We start from the raw sequence: 22,064 nt of genomic DNA on the forward strand, positions 1-22,064 counted from the left end.
GCATGCGAAACGGTACGGTCGATAGTCTGATAGTGACCAACCACCGATGCTATGATGTCGTGTTTTTGTTTCTTTTTGGCCAAAGTTATTTAATTTTATGAAGAGATTAACCACCGTAATTTTTGTTTGTTACTTTGATTTATCGGCATGTAACGAATGCGAAGATAACAAACTGAGAAGACTTAAACATCGATAGATGCGTTTCTGAGTTAAAGGGAGCTTATCTGAGCGATCACATATCATCTTTTTGTTCGTCCGCACTACAAGTTCTCGCTTGTGGGGCGGACCACGCTAAGCCTACTAATGTGTGGTGGTAGATGCAACTCTATCTGTATCTACCACTTCATAGTAGTAGGCTCGTGAGGAACAAAAATTTGGTATGTGATGGTAATGCTTCTAGACAAATTCTACCCGCTCATTTTCACCATCTTTCATTTCTTCTAACCTTCTATCCATCTATATAAAAAAAATTTCATAATCTTTAGATGTCCCTACTAAAAAGGACATCACTTTTCACCGCTAGGCCGATAAATCAAAGTAACAAACAAAAATTACGGTGGTTAATCTCTTCATAAAATTTATGTACAATTTTAAACACATTCCTTTAAAAGAAATTTGTGAATTAAATTGGAAAACATAACTTTCATATAAACGGAAAACTTTGAAATTTCTGAATTTCATAAAGATTTATTTAATTTTTCACAAGAATGACAGTATATCTGGCAACACTGTGCGTAGCAATACATTTTTCAATCTGTGAAGTAAAATACAAATCTTCAAAACTGTCATACACTTTCGGGGGCACTTTAATCAATACACACTTAATAAACTTTAAATGGCGCGATTGAGTACACAGATATGCGCATTATACCCCTACTGAATCTGAAATCCAATTTTCAACTAACTCTTCAAACTTCATTAAATGTGTGGCCTTTTTTGACCTTCTAGTTATTCTAACTGTCAGATTTAGACAAGAAATAGACCAAACTGCTAAACACAATCGAAAATTAAAGTTGATCTTTTCAAATTTACTCTAAACCAAGGGTTTCCTCTTAACGTGGGCATTCTGCCCCCTCTTCCCCTACTACCTACATTCACTGATTTTTTTTATGAAATGTTCTTAAGCTTGAAATTTCTGGATTGTGAAAAGAGTTTCATTATATTTATTAGCATATCTTTTTAATCACTGTAAAAGTCACAGAAACTTCGTTTCAAGATGGAGAAGATTTCAAAATTATAAAAATCAAATGAAACATTCTCCAGAATCATCATTATTTAGCAATCTGCCACTAGCATTACCCAAAATGAGATCTTTATGGTAATACTGATCTAAGTACTGAAAAACTATAAGTTTCGCCATGTTACAAATAATTATTTATGCGACAAGTTGCAAAAAGTAGATTTCTCAGCGCGAGTCGTAAATTTATCCAACGAGAGTTGCCGAGTCGCATAATTTAAACGAAACGAACACAAACACATACAGGATCTCAATGAAACTTGATGTTTCCTCGAAGAGATACCTTTTTCTTAATTCTAAGCTAACATCTTTCGAGAATATGATGGCTAGCATCTTACAAACGCTAAAACCACCAACCCACAGAAAGTGTACTATGTATGCCGTGACCGGGATTCGATCTCATGCCCGCTGGCTTAAAAGACTTGAAGACTATCCTCTACGCCACGGGCTGCGGCTAAATTACGTCAAGTGCTAAAAAATCGAGCTAACGAGTTGTATACACAATTTTATGCAAATTCGAGAAATTCCTTTGAAAATTTACCTACAAGAAGCGCATTTCAACAAACAACAACATGTGGTCGATGCCAACAACTAAAAATTTATGATCAAGTAGGACGTGGAGTTTTCCTTCCGACACTGAATTCAGTGCTGAAATGAAGCACTTTTCGACACTTTAAAAAGTGTCCAAATGTTTGCTATTCAACACTGAATTGCATAAACGTTATTTTGAATAAAGAAAGTGCTTTTTAACATTGATTTGCATCTGATTTTCACCAGTTTCAAAAACAGAAAAATAATATGAGTGATATGGCGTGTCACAATGTCACACTGTCACGTACTCAAATGGAGCTTGACAAAGAAAAAATGCTTAACAAATGACATTAATTCGATTAAAAACCAGTTTTGCTTACAACTTTAAATGTAATGTCATGTTTGATTGGTTGAAATGTGACAATAATAGGAATTGCAAAGAAAAAATTTAAAAGATCATTCTCAAAAAAATAAGGGATCAAAGAAAAAGCAAGCAACTTTTTTGGGTTTTGATAAAGCAAAATAAATCAAACGTTGGAAAATTTGATTTTTCAATTGAAAACTTTGTTGAAAAAAGGCGATACATTTTGAGTAAAAAGCAGGACGGCGGAACATTAGCCAAAAAAGCACGACATGTCTCGCTTTTGCGGGACGGATGGCAACCCTACTTTATTCAGATTTTATCAATACAGCATAACCCAGACAATCAGTTGGTGGGTATTTTGAATTTGCAACACAAATATACGTGAAAATATATGTACGTGTAAACATATCGTATATAATGCAGCAAAACCAGTACATACGTATCATTTTGGAGGCCATATAGGTACATTAGCACACATATTCTTAAATTGGATTGTATTGTCGTAATAAAATCATGCAATGCATTTAAATACGATAAAGGATATGCATGAGCCGCACATTGTAGGTGCAGATATACAAAAATGAATTTAAATAACATTCTATACGATATCATCTGTTAAATAACATACGACTTCTGGTTGTCTGGGAAGTACATAACTGTACACATATTGGAGAAATTTGTTAAAGTGTTCATTATAAAAGATTAGCTTAAATGTTTTTCAGTTTGATTCCATCAAAGGATTTTGATATCAATAAAAAAAGAGAAAGTCCCAGAGACTCTCGAACATAATTAATTTCTAAATCGGTCCACCTGATGAAGGTTGATGAAGGTTTTGTTGTCTTACATAAACCAATGCATTGATTCATATTCACAAATATTCTGAAACAATCTGAGGTGTCTAAAAAACGCTGTATCTAATGTTGCAAAAAACTTGTCAACCATGCCTTAGGTGCCAAGGTCGGGTGCATTTACCCTACACAGTTATGAGAACCAACAGAAGAAGATTAGGAATTCTAATGTTAATTCTATCCGTAGTTATCACCTTCTAATGAGAGAGTACAGTTTAAGGTGAAATGTGGAATTGGATTGATTAAAGGGTTAAACAAGTTTTTTAAACAGGGATGGGCTTAAATGAAAGGGGAAAGTTCCAGTTTGCCAATAATGGTGCAAAGTTGTTCCTTCTAGATACTCTGTGATTTATTGATAAAACTTTGTTCCTTTTGGAGTTCAAAACTACCTGATCAATGTTATTCTTAAATGGGTGATAATGAAGTTGATCCTTCAATGTAAGATCGTAAACCGTTTTGATGATTTTTATCGGTTCAGTAAATTTTTAAGGACAGCTCAATATTCTTCTGGAATCACCAAAATATATCGATCAGATTATACATTTTATACAACCCAAAATCATCACTTCGTTTCGATCGAACCTGGGGAAATATATTTTCATTCGTTGCTGCATCTTAAGCACTTCACAAATTTACAATCGACAACAGGCACTCTGGATTTGTTTCGAATATAAAGCTGTTATTCCAAATCTTTCGATTTATGTTTTCCATTGAGGGCTACCGGTTTCCAATGGGCATATCATGCTCGAGCGAGGGGGCCTGAAAATCCAGCCAGATGCATATTGGATGTAAATTGCCAAAAGGATAACAACCTTTGAATATTTCAGGCACCGGTTATTTGCTTCCATAAATTTTTCGGACCAGCAATGGGGTTTGCTCGTAAGAAGAATGTGGCTGGGGCTGGCTAAGAAGAAAGTTCGACTTTAGACCAGTGCCATACATCTGGGTCCCCATTTTTCTGATCCCAGGGACGACCCAAAGTTTATAGTCCAGAACATCGACACGATTTGCTAATAAATAAGATACATTTGGAAGACAGACATTATTCGGCAGTGTCGTTCATTGCACGTGGCTGTCAGGCAATAACGGTTGACTTATTAGCATTGGATATTGGCTTATAGCTGAAAGCTCGTACAGCTAAGTAAATAAAATGAATCTCCTCAAAAACGAAGAACGAGCCCATTATAGTATCGATGTGTTTTTTAACTTATTTTTGAATTGATTGAATTATCAGTATTTCAAATCATTCCAAACTATTTTAAGGCATTAAAATACAAGAACTGATTTTAAGCGCCGATGGTCTAGCGGATTCCCGGTATCGGCAAGAAAACTTTTGGATTCGAATCCCATAAGTGGCGGCTAATCCGCGCACCCATGGTGGGTGGGATTTTCCTCTGATGAGGGTGAGTATGGTTTAACAAATTTTCAAAAATCGACCAATAGAAAAACCTTTGAAATCTAATGAATAAACGTTCATTTTGGAGGGGTGAAGAGAGGGGTGGGTTTGGTTCTATTCACCATATATTGTTGTTGTTTTATGCGATTTTTAGTTATTTATAGCATTTAAGAGCTAAGCGAAAGCCGCTATCTTGGATTTCAAGATCGCGACAGGTAGCGAAATTCGACTTCTTCTCGTTTAGCACTTTCACACAAAACCCAAACTTTGGGGGTTTCATGCGATTTTCAGTCATATACAGCATTTTTAAGTTCAGCGAAAGCCACCATCTTGAATTTCAAGATGACGTCGAACAACAAAACTCGATTTCTACTCGAGTAGCCCTTTCACCCCTTTCACCTTCACCTTTTATAGTAGATTTTTCGTGAGTTTTTCAGCAATTTACAGTTTTGAAAAGAAGCCGCCGTCTTGGATTAGTGATGGCGTCAAATAGCGAAATTCGACTTGTACTCGTTTAGCCCTTTCAACAAATACCCATATTGTGGGGGGTTTATGCTATTTTCAGTCATTGGCAGTATGTTCAAGTTGAGTGGAAGTCACCATCTTGGAATTCAAGATGGGTTAGAACAACGAAATTCGACTTCTATTCTTCAGCCCTTTCACTTAATACCCATATTGCGGATGATTCAGAAGATTTCCAGTAATTTACAGCTTTGAAAGTTGGGCCCTTTCACAGAATACTCATATTATATATTCATACCACTGCTGGGGATTTAAGTTCAAAGATTTTTATATTTTTTTATTTAACTCAAAAACAACACAAAGAACTTATCAAATATGTGAATCTCACCCCAAATATGTGCAATCCGACCTGAGCGTGTCCTATTTTGACATCTTGATCGAGAACTGTCACTAAGTGTTATGGCGATATTATAATCGAGCATTGAGTGCTATTATGAAAGATGCAAAAGAAAGCTTCTGTTAAAAAATGATCCTATTTAACGCAGAAAATAAGAGATATAATACACGCATAATGATAGGGTTTGGAAAAACAATACCGAATCGACAAATATGTTTTATGATCGCAAAAAATTAAGTCCTACGCTTCTGATTATAATAAGTCATAAATAAGTCTTACGCTTCTGAAGCACCTGTTGGAAAATTGTTCACCCCAATGGAAAATTTAACTTTTTTGGGAAATATAACTCCCCCAGAGTCGACAATTTTGAAAATTCAAAGTTATAACTACTGGAAAAAGTTTTGAATTTTTTATGATATTCGAGCGTTTTCGTTTATTTTTAAACGAGTTTTCCCGCTGTGTAGATGGGGTGATCAAACCCCCTCCTCCCTCAATTGGACCGCGCAATAGACCGAGTCGACTTGAGGTCATTTTTGAATTTTTCAAACCCTCGGATCTAAAAAGCTTCGTTTTGGTTCAAAACTCATCCTTAATTTTTTGCAGAATTTATAAGTAACGTTTACATGAGTAAATTTGGACTTTTATTCTGTACTGAAAAATCAACATCATTTTAGTTTCTTCTGTGGAACCGAGCCTTTTTATGGTTTTTGTGCAAATTTATGAATTTTCCAAGGGAAATTTTCGGCTGCACAACTTTGTTGAAGATTGTAATTTCATATCGGTCGTAGCTAATGGTCTCAGGGTGTCGAAAAACCACAATTATTAACCATCTTCAAATTTTGGGACTATCATCTGATAAAATCTTTTGCAAACTGAATCTCCAGCAAATATCGTTTTACATATGTCCCTTTCTTTCTATCTCTCTTTCTCTTTCTCGTACGCACTCATAAAAGTATTCGAGATATTAACCAAACAGTAGCGCTACGAAGTGCTCCATACAAAAGTTCAGAGAATTTGGGAAGCTTTCAGGAACAGGCATATATTAGCTCCTACTGTTATTTTTTTTATAATTATTGGGCAAAATTCTGTCATGAAAAGGTACTTGCCAGACACGCCGACAGAAATACATTCGATTTTTTTACAAAATTTTTCGAAAAATGTGCAAACAGCTCTCACATAAGAGCAGACATTCCAAAAATGCATTTTTCATAAATGAAATATCACTCTTAAATAAATCTATAAAAAAAATCTAAATCATTTTAAATCTTCTTCCAGTACAAAAAACAACTCAAACACTCCATTGCATTCCAGAAAAAACCATCAAATTTGTTACTTTGATTAACAGAAAACAGGATAAAATTCCAGTTTTTTCTACCAGATTTTTTCCTTGTTAGAATGCTTTCCAAAACAGAACTCTCGTAAATTCAGTCAGAGTTATATTTCTTTATCCCTCCAGTTTCCTCTCTTTTTATCATTGACATGTCTTGCACTGATTTAAATCATCAAATTGTTTGTTATTCAGAATGCCAGACATATTTTTGATTCCAATATAATTGTTTATATTCACTACAGTATCTTATAAGGCAAAAAAGGTTATTAGCTGTTTAACAGAGATATATCTTTTGGCATTGAAAAACAATAAATTCAATTGACACCACTGCTGGGTGACTAGCAAAGTATTGCATGACTATTTTGTGCAATACTTCGCGACCCAAGCCACCATAAGCATAAATCCATAACTCTTAATCAGCATTAAATCAAAATTTCTAATGCAAGTTAGCATTATATCAACATTCATAATGCTTATATACATAAAAGCATTATTAATGGATAGAAACAATAAAAAAAATTGGCACTGATGTTTGCACGATATGCACTTGTAGAGCTTCTATATAAAGTTAACAAGCATTAAGACTGTAGCACTAAAACTTACTGTTAATGCTTATATTAAGCTTCTATAAAGCTTTAAATCCCGAACAGTACTTAAAGTATGGGTTTTTTACCTACCTTATCAGCATCTAGAGTGGTCGAAATGGTAAACGCGCAAGGAAAGATAAAGGCTGCTGTGGAATCCTTGGTTCGAGACTCTCAAAGGTAATTCATAATTCAATTATAATCACTTCTTATTTCACAGAACCCTTCAGGTTGATTGATGTTGCAGATTTTAAATTTTTTTAAACTTTTGTTCATTTAAATTAATCAAAGAATAATTTCCCATTTTAAATTTCCGTTTCACATCAATTATGATCAATGAATTTAATAATTCAAAGGTGTTCTGAGTATGCATTGTAAATGCTTTTATACGGCTGGCGAAAAATGACGTTTTGATGGTGCTCTAATTCAGCATTTGTATTGCTTATTAAAGGCTATGTTGTGTTATGTAACGGGGGGGAAGGTAGTAGGAGGCAATTCCTTAACGATCCTCCACTTCATGCGCCAGGTACCCGAGAGTACCGTGGAGTAGCAATTTGTCCCTATAGAAATACCCGTACCCAGCCAGAGACCTCAGGGCAGGCCTTAATCGCAAGAACACGTTCTAGACGAAAGAGAAGACAAACCCAAACCTAACGAATGATCCTACAACAAACAGCAACATCCAACAGGGTAGCGAGGTGTCCTTTGTAGGTTTTCCTCGCTAGAGCCTATACTACACGGATCCCGAAATACGCGGAACAAGGAAATCTCGAGTTTAAAATTGACCACTAGAGCGAAATCCTTTTAACTTTTTAATTGAGTGATGGTGGGGGAGGTTAGTAATTACAAATTTCATTGGTGTCTTATGTCTACCTAACCTTATTCTGGAGCAAGCGCTTGCGGTGGTGCTGTCGATATCGGAAGTTGTTTTTTTCTTTACCCGGCTCGTACAGGGTTGATTCGATGATGTTGCCAGGGACCGTCAGAGGGCGGTCCAATCGCAAACGGTTTCATGCGACGTTTACGATGGTTCTTGTACCGGCTTCGAACGATTGCCGATTGAGTGGGTGAAAGGGGAAATTATGTTGTTCACCTCAATCGATGACCACGATGTTTAGTCGCGACCACAACCCAACTTTTCGACTTCGGTCGGGGTTGCACGGCCAGATTTCGACTACGGTGCCTTCCAACGAGGGATGCTCACTTAGCTGTTGATGACCCGGGTTGGGTACTCCCTTCTCGAAGGGAAACCTTCGAGAGCACGGAAAAAAACAACTTGTAAAACATGTGCGACCATAGGTCCAGTCACAAATAGTTACCTTGATTTTTCTTTTATGCACTATCAAAACCTTTTAATAATCGCGTTTCTAAATAGTGAATGAGCCTAAATAAAATGTATACAATATTTAATACTAAACTCACTTTAAACTGCTCTGTAACTTACAGTTTGGCTCTACACGACTTAAGCACGTTTTTTACACTTTTCTGTTTTCGCACCGTGATAACACTCGTATGGTCAGTTTCTAAATGAACGAGGCCTACTTGTAATGGGACTCTTAACCCCAAGAATACGATCACGACCCGAGGACTATCGGTAGGTCCGTTTTGTTTCCTCTTTCTTTAAGTCCGTCATTTATTGACGGCCCCAAACTTGATCGCATTCTCGCTACCAAGTTACTCTGCGTCTCTAGCTGAGTCAGTTTCAGAGACCAGGAACGATAGGGAGTTGCCTTAAGGTAGTGTTTATGCACGGAGAAAACATGTTACATCGTTACACTTCCTCCCACCAACGGTAAAAAAATAAATGAAGTATCTGAATTTATTTTTTTTTAATCAAAAACAAAGCAGCTTATCATTTTTTTTTATGATTCTTTTTTATGTAATTCTCGAAACAATTTAAAATCATACCAAAATAAGATTGTGGATTTTCTAAAGACCATCACCATTTATGCCATATCAATATACTGTAAACTAATAAGCTAAATAAGCTAACCCAAAAACATCCATTTCGGAACCTCCCATCTTTTGGAGCAGATAACTGCGATAACTTCGCCAAAGACTTTCTTTGAAGTCTGTCCTGAGAAAACTTTCTCACATATTCCAACAAAAAAAACTAATGATTCTTCTCGAAACTTTTCGAGCATATTCCAATTTAGTTCAAAGATAATTTCAGTGTGCAACATTTATTTAAATTATTTTCCGTGTGCCTGCAACATTGAGGCCGGTTTGCACTGAAACGTAATTATGGCATGGTGAATTTCTATTCTGTCAACGAAACGATAAGTTGCGAATTCAAAACAATGAAAGCAACTCCTAAAATGAGCTAAAATGATGATTGGAAGACGATTTCTGATCTATTTTGGACAAAAGAAACTATTGGAAACCTACTTGGATGAAAAATTATTAATTATTTTATGGGTTGGTAAGTATTTGAGTAATCCGGACTGAAAAAAGGTAAGTTCTTTTAAATGTGAAAACAATGTGAGATGGAAAAAAATATGTTTTTTTGTTTGCAGTGATGATTTAATGTAATCTCTTTTTTTGTTTGTTTTATGTACCTAAGTACATAAACGATAAGCTACAGCATAATCAAACAAAAAGTCTACCACAGGCTATTAAAGAGGACGGTATTTATGATTGCAAATTTATGAACTGGGAATCATTGAAAATTGAGAAATGCTATTTAATGAATTGAAGGTGGTGAGTATAAGTTTTGCTATGGAGGTAAGTCGACAAATTACAATTTATGCATGACTATTACTTGGGCTATTGCGATGTTATTCTGTTTAAATTGGTTTATTTCTATTTTGAAGCTAAAGGGCGATGGAAAACTGGACTGATAGTGGTAAGTATGGTATACAAATCTGAAACTAACGAATTAATCTATTTGAGAATGGAACGTTGATGACTGGTGAATGGTGGATCAAACTGTTGTTGTTCTATATTATGTTGCATGAATAAATATCTGACCTGTGTTTTACTATTTTCTTACATTTATAATAACTTCTTCTCTTTACAGGTATTTTATCTAAGAATTTTTTTTCGAACCGAATTTGCTGTTTTAATTTGACGAACTTTAGATCATTTTCCTTTCTGAAATTGGGTATTTCCAAGCAGGAAGTGCTTGTGTTTTTTTTAATGATTTAGTTATTGTGCGATTCGCAACAAAACATAGCTGGTGGAAAATCTATTTTTTCATTAAGTCTGATGCGTGAAAGACACCTATACGATTGCCTCGAAGGTCTTCAAGATCGTAGCATGAAGACCCAATTTTACCTATAACTTTTGCTGGAGAAAAAGTATCGGCTAATTTAGCTGAAAACTTCTTAAGTTTATTAGATTGAACAAAATTTTTCTTCATTACTATTTCGTCTATGCCAAATTCTTCGAGTTTTTTGTTAGAACGTAGATTGTAGTGTTTCGAATAACGATCGTAAGCTTTCTTAAGATTTGATTTAACATTCTCATAGATATTTTTCATATTCGCATTAGCTTCTAGCGGTTCGTAATCTACGTCGTTTCCAGCATCGCGAAGTTCTTTGTGAACTTTACCCGAATCTACAAAGTTGCGACCGAAGTTTATGAAATACGGGGTGAACGATGTGGACTCATGGACAGCCGTACGGATTGCCATGGCCACTTTTTGAATATCCGCGTCCCAGTTTTGATGATCGCCTTTAATATGAGCTCTAATAGCTGATCCTATCACTTTGTTAACCCTTTCCGTTGGGTTGTTGCAAGGATGGTAGTTTGCATTACGCCAATGTGTAACATGGTATTTACCAAGAAATTTTTCAAATTCTTTAGACATAAATTGAACTCCATTATCGGAGATGAGAATTTCTGGCACTCCAAAGAGTAAAAATATCATATCTTCGAGGAACTTAATCAAGGGAATCGTTTTTGCTTCTCTTAACGCGTGTATCAAAACGAATTTTGAAAATAGATCAGTTACTACAACGAGAACTGTGTTTCCTTTGCGCGATCTTGGAAATGGTCCAACGAAATCTACCGAGATAGTTTGCCACGGAACTGAAGCTAGTTTTTGCTTACCCATCGGGGGTTTTCTATTTATATTAGGATGTTTCGTTCTCTTACATATCTCACAACCATTGCAGTAACGTTTCACTTCTGCTTCCATGGCAGGCCAATAATATCTTTCCTGCAGTCTTTTTAAGGTTTTATGTTGCCCGAAATGATCCCTATCATGTGTCTCTTGTAAAATAGTAAGTCTTTCTGATTTTGGGGGAACATATTTCCATTCAAAACGTGCATCAGCGAGTGGTGAAGAAACTAATTTGTAAACTCGACTTCTACTGACTCTAAAGTTTTTGTATTTTACATTATCTTTTAAAATATTATTTTTCAGCGTTTCATAATCGGGATCTAGGATGTCTATACTATTAACTGCTCTCGATAAAGCATCTGCGGTGATGTTGAGAGATCCTTTACGGTATATTAGGTCAAAATTATATTGTTGCAGCTTAAGTGCCCATCGAATCAATTTAGCAGAACCGCCTTCTGCACTTATTTTGCTCAACCAGATTAAACTTTGCGCGTCTGTAATAACCGAAAACTTCGAACCTTCGACAAAATGCCTAAACTTTTCGATCGCGAGTATTACACCAAGACATTCTTTCTCGGTTGGTGCGTATTTCTTCTGCGTAGCGGATAGTTTTTTAGAAAAGAAAGCTATTGGTCTTCTAACACCTGCCTGAATTTGAACAAGGACGGCGCCAATGGCCACATCAGAGGCGTCGGACTCTATGATGAAGGGTATACTAAAATCAGGGTTAGCAAGAATATTAGGAGATGTTAAAACCGATTTAATCTTAAGAAACGCGTCTTCAGATTCTTTATTCCAAACTGTTTTGCCTTTAGATTTTTTTAGAAGATCTGTAATCGGAGCTGTTAGGTCACTGAAACGATCTATGAATTGTTTGTAGAAGCTAACCATTCCTATGAATCTTCGAATCTCTTTTGGAGTTTTGGGTCTGGGATAATCTAAGATTGGTTCAACTTTCGAGCTGTCAATTGCCAAGCCCTGTGCAGATAAAGTATATCCCAAATAGCTTATTCTTTTTTGACAAAACTTAGATTTATCAAGGCTGATTGTAAGATTTGCTTTCGTAAGACGTTCGGAAATAGTTCTAAGTAGTTTTATGTGCTCAGCGAAAGTTTTAGACACTATAATAATATCGTCTAGATAAACGTAGACGTTTGGTTCTAAGTCAAATCCTAATACGATGTTCATACACTTAGTTTGTGTGATTGGGGCACCTTTAAGACCGAACGCGGTTACTTTGAATCGAAACAGTTGTTTGCCTGCCCTGAAAGATGTAAAATCTCGACTAGATTCTTCTAGCGGAATCTGCCAGTATGCTTTGGAGAGATCGATCACTGAAAAGAAGTTAGATTTTTCTATCCTACCTAGGATACCTATCATGTCGGGAAAAGGGTAAGCTTCGTTTTTGGTAACTTCGTTAATACGCCTACAATCAAGACAAATGCGCCATTCACCGGACGACTTCTTCACAGGCAATAATGGATTGCACCACGCTGAGTGAGATTCTTCTATTATGTCAAGTTCAAGCATACGTTCAATCTCTTTATCGATTTCCTTTTGAATATGTGGGGAACACCTATATTGAGGGGGTTTTTTCGGTTGAGCTCCTTCGTTCAAAACTATTTTATGAGAAATCACATTCGTCCTGCCTAGTTTTCCACCGTTTATGCTTTTCAATGACTTAATAACTGATTCGAGTTCATTTTTCTCTTGTTGAGTTAAATTATGCTCAGTGATAATTGCGCTAAATTTATCATTTTCGGGGTGTTCTGGGAAAGGAAGTTCTAAAGTCGAATCTTCTATGTTTTCTGTTTCTCTAATCTCCGGTCCAGTTGGTTCTATGGTAAGTAAAATTTCATCTTTGTTATTCGTGAAGTAATTTTCTAAAAAATTTATTTCAGCGCTACTAGATATTTCTTCAAGATTACCGTCTTTTGAAATGGCTGGTCTTATTTGAAATGCGGACCAGAAATCTATACCGAGGATGAGTGGTTTAGATATTTGAGGAACCAGAAGGGTAGGAACAACATTTGTTTGCTTGTTAAAAGTATACGGAATAAATACAACGCCTTCACATTTGTGAGACGATGAATCTGCTGTTCTAATTCTTAGATTGATTGGATGGATTTGTAAAGTGTGTTTAGCAATTAATTCAGGTGAATTCAATATACTGACTGAAGCTCCGGAGTCTAATAATCCTTCTATTGATGAACCTAAAATCTCGACTACAATGCAAGGACATTTATGAGGTTTTGTATGAATTTGAAACGACTTAGAAAATTTAGAAAAATCATTTTGAGGGCAATTTTTTAATGAATCAGAAAGAGAACCCTCTACTGTCTTTCTGAGAATTGGTTTTCCTGTCTCGAGGTGGGAAATAAATGATTATTAGGGCAATTAGTTGTGATAACGTTCATATAACCACAGAAGTGGCAGAAAATTTTCTTTGGTTGCCTACAGCTTTTCCAGAAGTGTCCAAACTGGCGACAATTCCAGCATAAAATATTTTCCGCGGAAGTTTTCGGTATTGCTCCCGTGAGCTCGGGGTTAGATTGTGTCGGTTTTTCAACGGGTTTAGCTTTGAAATTCGTTCTGTTAATAGCATTAATTTCTTGATAGTCCTCCTCATGAGTTTCGATAAGTTCATCTTCTACATTGTTCACTTGATTTGGTCTAAATCTAGGAATTTGAGCATATGTTCTGTACATAGACTTGTCTAACGCGTGGCAAATTGTAACCAAATCATCAATGTGATCGATTCTATAAAATGTCAAGAATGGTTTGTAGTCATCTTTCAAATTTTCTAATATAATTTCAAGCTTACGAGATTCGGGCATAGGTTTTGTTAATTGCTGAGCTAATTTTTCAAATACCATGACAAACGCGCTAAATGTTTCGTTCGGGTGTTGTCTTCTATCAAGAATTTGTCTTTCAATTACAACGTCTTTGTTAGGCTGTTCAAATCGTAACCGAAGCTGGTGTTTGAATGAAGTCCAATCATTAAACTTATGACGGAAAGTATAGTACCATTCTTCAGCCTGTGATCCTTCTCTAAAGAAAAATAACGCCTGATTAAGCAAATCTTGTTCAGATACTCTATTGCTGTTTGCGAGAATTTCGACTCTGTTAATAAATTGAGTTACAGTGGGGCCTTTAGAATCACCACTAAACTGAACTCTCCATTTCGAAATGGGAACCTGCCATTGATTCGTTTCTCCCATTGATACGCGATAATTTCTTGAGTAATCATTCTCTCTGAATGGAGTCTGAGGCTGAAAAGGTCTTGGTGGAATCGGAGGGGGTCTATTTATCGGTGAGGGTGATCTGGCTAACTGCGGTGGCGGTCTTAACGGAACATTGTAGAACGTTTCTACCGGCGACGGAGTTTCTACGCGTTGTTGCTCAAATATTGGCAACATTTTAGCCATCATTTCGGTCATTTGAGATGCTAACGTTTGCTGAATGAAATGGCTTATGTCGTTTTTGATAACTTCCATCTGCGGACCGAAATCGAAAGTAGTTGCTTCGTTTTGTTGAGTCAAATTTTGTGTATTCGGGATATTCGTTCGATCTTGCCTAATGCTAGGTTCCTCCCACGCACGATTAAGCTGAATTGCTTGAGGGACCTGAGCATTTTTATCTCTCTCGAGATGATCTTTTCTACGCGGTAGCAAAACTTCTTTGGAGTAAAACGGAAAATTCAAATTTGGTTCTAGATTCGCGGGGGGAATATTGGTTTCATTTTCAGTCGGTTCTGTGCCTCCAATAGCTTCATCGAGAAGTCCTTCTTCTAAATCTTGCGGTAAAGGATGAAAAGATAATCTTTTCTCGGTTCGCGGTAAATTTGAAGTGGTAGGAGTTTCCGGTTTTTTCTTTTTCGCGGTCGACATATCCGAAAGGCTAAACGTAAATTGATTCATTTTCTCTTCGAAACTACGCGAGAAGTCCTGTGAATAGTTCAATTGAGGACCCGCCGAGGGCAAACTTTCTCTACGATCACTCGGTTTACCGTATCGCTCTAATAAAATTTCTATATCAGATATCAATTCTTCTTTAAGCCGTTGTTGCTCACGAGTTGAGGGATGCGCGCGAATTGCTCTTAGTCGGCAGTGACATAACCGTGAAATGTAACGTGAATCGGGATAAGTTTCAAGTAAATGCTTCAAATCTTTTGTTTTTGTTTGAATCGTTCTAAACTCTTGACCAATATATGTTTTGGCAAAAGATGTTTTTGGTTTTAGAATTTCCTCTAATTGAGCTTTTCGTAGTTCAGATCTGTTCTGAGGTGCTTCAACCGAAATTGGCAAATTCCTAATGCTTAATTCAAATTTCACCTCGTCTTCCAGCAAATCGTTCGGATTTATGTACGATTCGAGTTGTTTTTTAATATTAGAATTCATTGAAAATAACTTAGTCCAGTTCCAAAATCGAAATTAATGTAAAAATTAAATTTGATAAAGAAAATAAAATAATTAAGAAAAAATGCAAAAAATACTAAATTAAAGAAAAAAAAACCAGTCCATATAAAACAAATCATCCACTGCGTTTCTGAAAGTAGCCGTTAATTGAGAAATACCTGTTCACGTCGTCCAATCAAAATTGAGAAAAAAAAAATGCTAGAGAAAAAAAATATATGTGTTAAAGTTAAATACTAAATCAGTAGAAATCCCACAATCTTAAATATACTATCATACATGAACTTATTACTGAGAAAAGATCTAAAATACAAAAATGTACTAATTCAGATACACCGTTAGTTGGGCGCCAAATGTAACGGGGGGGGAAGGTAGTAGGAGGCAATTCCTTAACGATCCTCCACTTCATGCGCCAGGTACCCGAGAGTACCGTGGAGTAGCAATTTGTCCCTATAGAAATACCCGTACCCAGCCAGAGACCTCAGGGCAGGCCTTAATCGCAAGAACACGTTCTAGACGAAAGAGAAGACAAACCCAAACCTAACGAATGATCCTACAACAAACAGCAACATCCAACAGGGTAGCGAGGTGTCCTTTGTAGGTTTTCCTCGCTAGAGCCTATACTACACGGATCCCGAAATACGCGGAACAAGGAAATCTCGAGTTTAAAATTGACCACTAGAGCGAAATCCTTTTAACTTTTTAATTGAGTGATGGTGGGGGAGGTTAGTAATTACAAATTTCATTGGTGTCTTATGTCTACCTAACCTTATTCTGGAGCAAGCGCTTGCGGTGGTGCTGTCGATATCGGAAGTTGTTTTTTTCTTTACCCGGCTCGTACAGGGTTGATTCGATGATGTTGCCAGGGACCGTCAGAGGGCGGTCCAATCGCAAACGGTTTCATGCGACGTTTACGATGGTTCTTGTACCGGCTTCGAACGATTGCCGATTGAGTGGGTGAAAGGGGAAATTATGTTGTTCACCTCAATCGATGACCACGATGTTTAGTCGCGACCACAACCCAACTTTTCGACTTCGGTCGGGGTTGCACGGCCAGATTTCGACTACGGTGCCTTCCAACGAGGGATGCTCACTTAGCTGTTGATGACCCGGGTTGGGTACTCCCTTCTCGAAGGGAAACCTTCGAGAGCACGGAAAAAAACAACTTGTAAAACATGTGCGACCATAGGTCCAGTCACAAATAGTTACCTTGATTTTTCTTTTATGCACTATCAAAACCTTTTAATAATCGCGTTTCTAAATAGTGAATGAGCCTAAATAAAATGTATACAATATTTAATACTAAACTCACTTTAAACTGCTCTGTAACTTACAGTTTGGCTCTACACGACTTAAGCACGTTTTTTACACTTTTCTGTTTTCGCACCGTGATAACACTCGTATGGTCAGTTTCTAAATGAACGAGGCCTACTTGTAATGGGACTCTTAACCCCAAGAATACGATCACGACCCGAGGACTATCGGTAGGTCCGTTTTGTTTCCTCTTTCTTTAAGTCCGTCATTTATTGACGGCCCCAAACTTGATCGCATTCTCGCTACCAAGTTACTCTGCGTCTCTAGCTGAGTCAGTTTCAGAGACCAGGAACGATAGGGAGTTGCCTTAAGGTAGTGTTTATGCACGGAGAAAACATGTTACATCGTTACAGTTAGCATTTATTCAACCCGCTAGTTCGTCTTTTTAGCATTAATTCTGCGTTATATAAGCATATACAGGTAGTGCAAAACAAGCAATAATTCAGAGTTATATAAAGGAATGTAGTGTTGCTTAAGGGCTATGTTTTAGTGCTTATGGTTACTTGGGGAGGTACAAGCAGTGATGTCAATTGAATTTATTGTTTTTCAATGCCAAAAGAAATATCCTTGTTAAAAAGCTTATAACTTTGTTTGCCTAATAAGAAACGAAGTTACGATCTGCAAAAAAGTTGTACAGCGGAAAATTTCTTTTAGAGAAATTATAAATTGGCACAAAACCATAAGCAGCCTTATTTCCACAGAATAAAACAAAAATTATGTTGACTTTTCAATACAAAATATTGAATTTTCCTAACAAAAAAACTTAAAGTTTAAATTTACTTATGTAAACGTTACTTAAAAATTCTGCCAAAAAAAAATCATGGAAGAGTTTTGAACCAAAACGATAGTTTCAAGTCGCTAGGGTTTGAAAAATTCAAAAATGACACCAAATCGACTCAGTTACCGCGCATGTAGTTAATGCAGTACAAGGTGAACATTATTTATATAAATATCAAATTATGTTGATCTTGTTAAAGATTTTTAAATCGCTATTGGTTTTGAAGCATTTTAAGTTAAACACTCTTCTAGACAGCTGAATATTGGTTATTTGAATTTTTTTAAATGCAAGTTTTACAAGCTCTGCGTTTTTAGAAGCTTTCATTTCTCTATTATTTTGAGCAAAACTTTAAAGATCTAACTAGAAGTACATGTCCCTGATATGAATAGAAAGTATAGATAATAACTTTAAAACGATTATAAAACTTGATTCCAGTACAAGGTTCCATTACACATAGCTCATTCAACCTGCATCATTCCGCACAATCGTCTCGAAGCTCGATGCATAAATCACTTGTCGAGAAAATCTTCATCGCACTCCAATCTTGGGACAATCATCGTCTCCTCCACCGATTCCATTCCGGTTTCTTTAAGCAATATGGAATCGATACCATGTAAAAAGACCGTTCCGAATGGTCAAAAGGATCACAACCGTCTGTCAACCGAAATGGATTGGAAGAGCGCCGATGGGGTCAATTTTCTTCAATTCATCCACCGAAATGCCGCTTACTTGAAGTTGTAATGACGAATCGAACTGCAACACACAAAGAAAGTGAATTTCTCCATTCGTCTCCAATTTGGCCCGAAAGTGAAAAGGTCATTTGCGACAAGCCAGCGCACTTGAGCGAGGGGTGTTTTATTATTTTGCAATTGCACTTTCGGCTAATGGCTCGGACAGGTTCGGATTAATGGCTGTCTGCCTTGTTGGCTTTGTTTACGTTTTATTTATTTTTCTAAACAGCGGTAAATCAGCCATGGTCAATCCGATGTAAATCTGGCATTGGCATTTGGCTGACCACTCACTGGCTAAGCATATACATAGTTAACTTCAATGGAGGTAATTAATTTAGATTTATTATTGTTATTAGGTTAGTACATTTCACTGTTTTCGGTTCATTGATGGAGGCTAATGAGTGCTTTTTCGTGCTGCTTTGAAAAATTCAAAACTTATTCATACCAAATACACAGATTAATTGCATTGGTGAAGGAAGATGCTGCTAATTTCAATGTTTTAAAATAATTCTTCAATGAAATTCTATGTTTCGTTTCAGAAGAATACTAAATGGATTAATTAAGAAAAAGTACAATATTATGAAAACTTTTTTGGCCGCTTTAATGAAATGTTGAAAAAGGCAATAACTTAAAAAAAAATATCGCAAAGAATAGCTGTACTAGGAAAATTTCACAGGAATTCAAATCTGCCAATCGGTGTGTTTAAGATGTTCCTTGACCTTAATGCATGTATAATCTTTAGAAAACAGACATTTTAGTTTAATGCTAATCAATAAAAGAATTCGAAAAGTTATGGAAACTTAGTAGTGTATTCTAAAAAAAAATGCAACACTTTGATTTGTGAATCACTATAGAATGCATGAATGGTGAGTGAGTGAGTGAGAAAATTTTTAATGAAGCTACCTAGTAATGTAAAGTGTACGTGTTCAAAATTTGGTGACAATATGTTAAAAGTTTTTTGAGATAGCGTTCACTACAGAAGCTCATAGCCAAACAGATGCAAAAGTTACGAATACAAACCATGAAATCTGGAACGAATTCAGCATGAATGTAGCAAATACGTGTAGAGATAAGATGAAAGTTACGCAGAAAAAAATCCAATTTGATAAAAAATAAAATAAAATTTTATGAAGGGTTAATCACCGTAATTTACATTTGTAGATTTTAATTTATCGGCCTAGCGGTGAAAAGTGATGTCCTTTTTAATAGGGACATCTAAAGATTATGATTTTTTTTATATAGGTGGATAAAAGATTAGATGAAATGAAAGATGTTGAAAATGAGCGGGTAGAATTTATTTAGAAGCATTATTTATTTATTTACATAGTATTCCGTCTCACGACATAACTTGACGAACATAATTCCTAAAATTCACTCGGTCCATGGCAACCGTTCTCTAATTTCTCGGACACCCCACGTTCGCCAGATCACGCTCCACTTGGTCTAACCACCTCGCTCGTTGCGCCCCCGCTCGTCTTGTTCCTACCGGATTAGTAGCGAACACCTGTTTTGCAGGACAGTCGTCCGGCATTCTCGCAACATGTCCCGCCCAGCGTATCCGGCCAGCCTTCACCACCTTCTGGATACTGGGTTCGCCGTAGAGTCACGCGAGTTCGTGGTTCATCCTTCGCCTCCACAATCCGTTCTCCTGTACGCCACCAAAGATGGTTCTTAACACTCGTCGCTCGAATACTCCGAGTGTACGCAGGTCCTCCTCGAGCAATATCTATGTCTCGTGCCCGTAGAGAACAACCGGTCTAATGAGCGTCATATACAGGTTACACTTCGTGCGAGGGCTAAGTCTTCTCGACCGCAGTTGCTTGTGGAGTCCATAGTAAGCACGAATTCCGCTGATAATTCGCCTCCGGATCTCACGGCTGGTGTCATTGTCTGCGGTCACCAGACCTTGTTATTACTGGACAAGCGGGTTCGGTCTGCCAACTATGTCAATGTCATCGGCAAAGCAGATAAGTTGACTGGATCTGTTGAAAATCGTGCCCCGCATTTCGCCCACCACTCGTCGAATAACACCTTCTAGCGCCACGTTGAACATCATGCAGGATAGACCATCACCTTGTCGAAGCCACCTGCGCGATTCGAATGAACTCGACAATTCACCCGAAATCCGCACACAGCACTGCGTTCCATCCATCGTCGCCTTGATCAGTCTGATCAGCTCGTCCAGCCGTTCTCGTCCATGATTTTCCATAGCTCGTTACGGTCGATCGTGTCGTATGCGGCTTTGAAGTCGATGAATAAATGGTGCGAAGGGACTTGGTGTTCCCGGCATTTTTAGAGGATTTGCCGTAATGTGAATATCTGGTCCGTCGTTGACCGTCCCTCAATGAAGCCGGCCTGAAGACTTCCCAAGAAACTGTTTCCTTGTGGCGTTAGGCGGCGGAGTAGGATTCGGGACAACACTTTGTAGGCGGCATTGAGGACAGTGATCGCTCGGTAGTTCTCACAGTCCAATTTGTTGCGCTTCTTGTAGATGAGGCATATTACCCCCTCCTCCCACTCCTCCGGTAGCTGTTCTATGTCCCAGATCCGGACTATCAACCGGTGTAGGCAATCGGCCAACTTGTCCGGGCCCATTTTGATGAGTTCAGCTGCGATATCATCCTTTCCAGCCGACTTGTTTCTATTCAGCTGGCGAATGGCTTCCTTAACTTCACTCATCGTTGGGAGTGGCTCCTCTACGTCGTTGGCTACGCTGGCGATGTACCTTCCCCCACCGTCTTGATCTCCTGCATGTGCGCCGTTCAGGTGTTCATCGAAGTGCTGCTTCCACCTTTTGATCACCTCACGATTGTCCGTCAGGATGCCTACGTCCTTATCCCGGCACATTTCAGCTTGCGGCACGAAGCCTTTGCGGGATGCGTTTAGTTTCTGATAGAACTTTCGTGTTTCTTGGGAACGATGCAGCTGCTCCAGCTCCTCGAGCTCCTCCTCCTCCAGGCGGCGCTTTTTCTCCTGGAAAATTCGAACTTGCTGCCTCTTCCGCTGTCGGTGATTTTCCACATTTCGACGGGTGCCTCTTTGCACTACTGCCGCCCGCGCGGCATTCTCTTCGTCCATCACCCTCCTACACTCCTCGTCGAACCAGTCGTTCCGTCGAGTTCGCTCCACATAACCGATGATGTTCTCCGCAGCACTGTTGATGGCTGTCTTGATGGTATCCCAACAGTTCTCGAGAGGGGCTTCGTCAAGCTCGCCCTCTGCCGGCAGCTCTGCTTCGACCGATTGCGCGTAATCTGCCGCGACCTCAGGTTTCTTCAATCGTGCGATATTTAACCGAGGCGGGCGCCGGTTTCGTGTGTTGTTCACTGTAAAATCTTCGACTTGTCCGCGAAGTGGTCCAATCCAGACCGGCTCCGTGTAGCTTGGCTAGTTACCCAGTAGTCTAATCGCTCTCACTCTGTGTAGACTTTCTCATGCTTTCACGCTTAGCTGAACCTAACTTAGTTGATGTGAATAATACATTAATTGTAGGATGCCACATCCTCCCCATGCCACATGATTAAGAAGTAAGAATAACTGATTTAACATTTTGGGGCAGTGTTTCATTTTGCTGCTAGTAAATACGATAACGGTAATAATAATAATAACGG

This window comes from Uranotaenia lowii, chromosome 2 (assembly GCF_029784155.1).
Source record: "Uranotaenia lowii strain MFRU-FL chromosome 2, ASM2978415v1, whole genome shotgun sequence".
Classification (NCBI taxonomy): Eukaryota; Metazoa; Arthropoda; class Insecta; order Diptera; family Culicidae; genus Uranotaenia; species Uranotaenia lowii.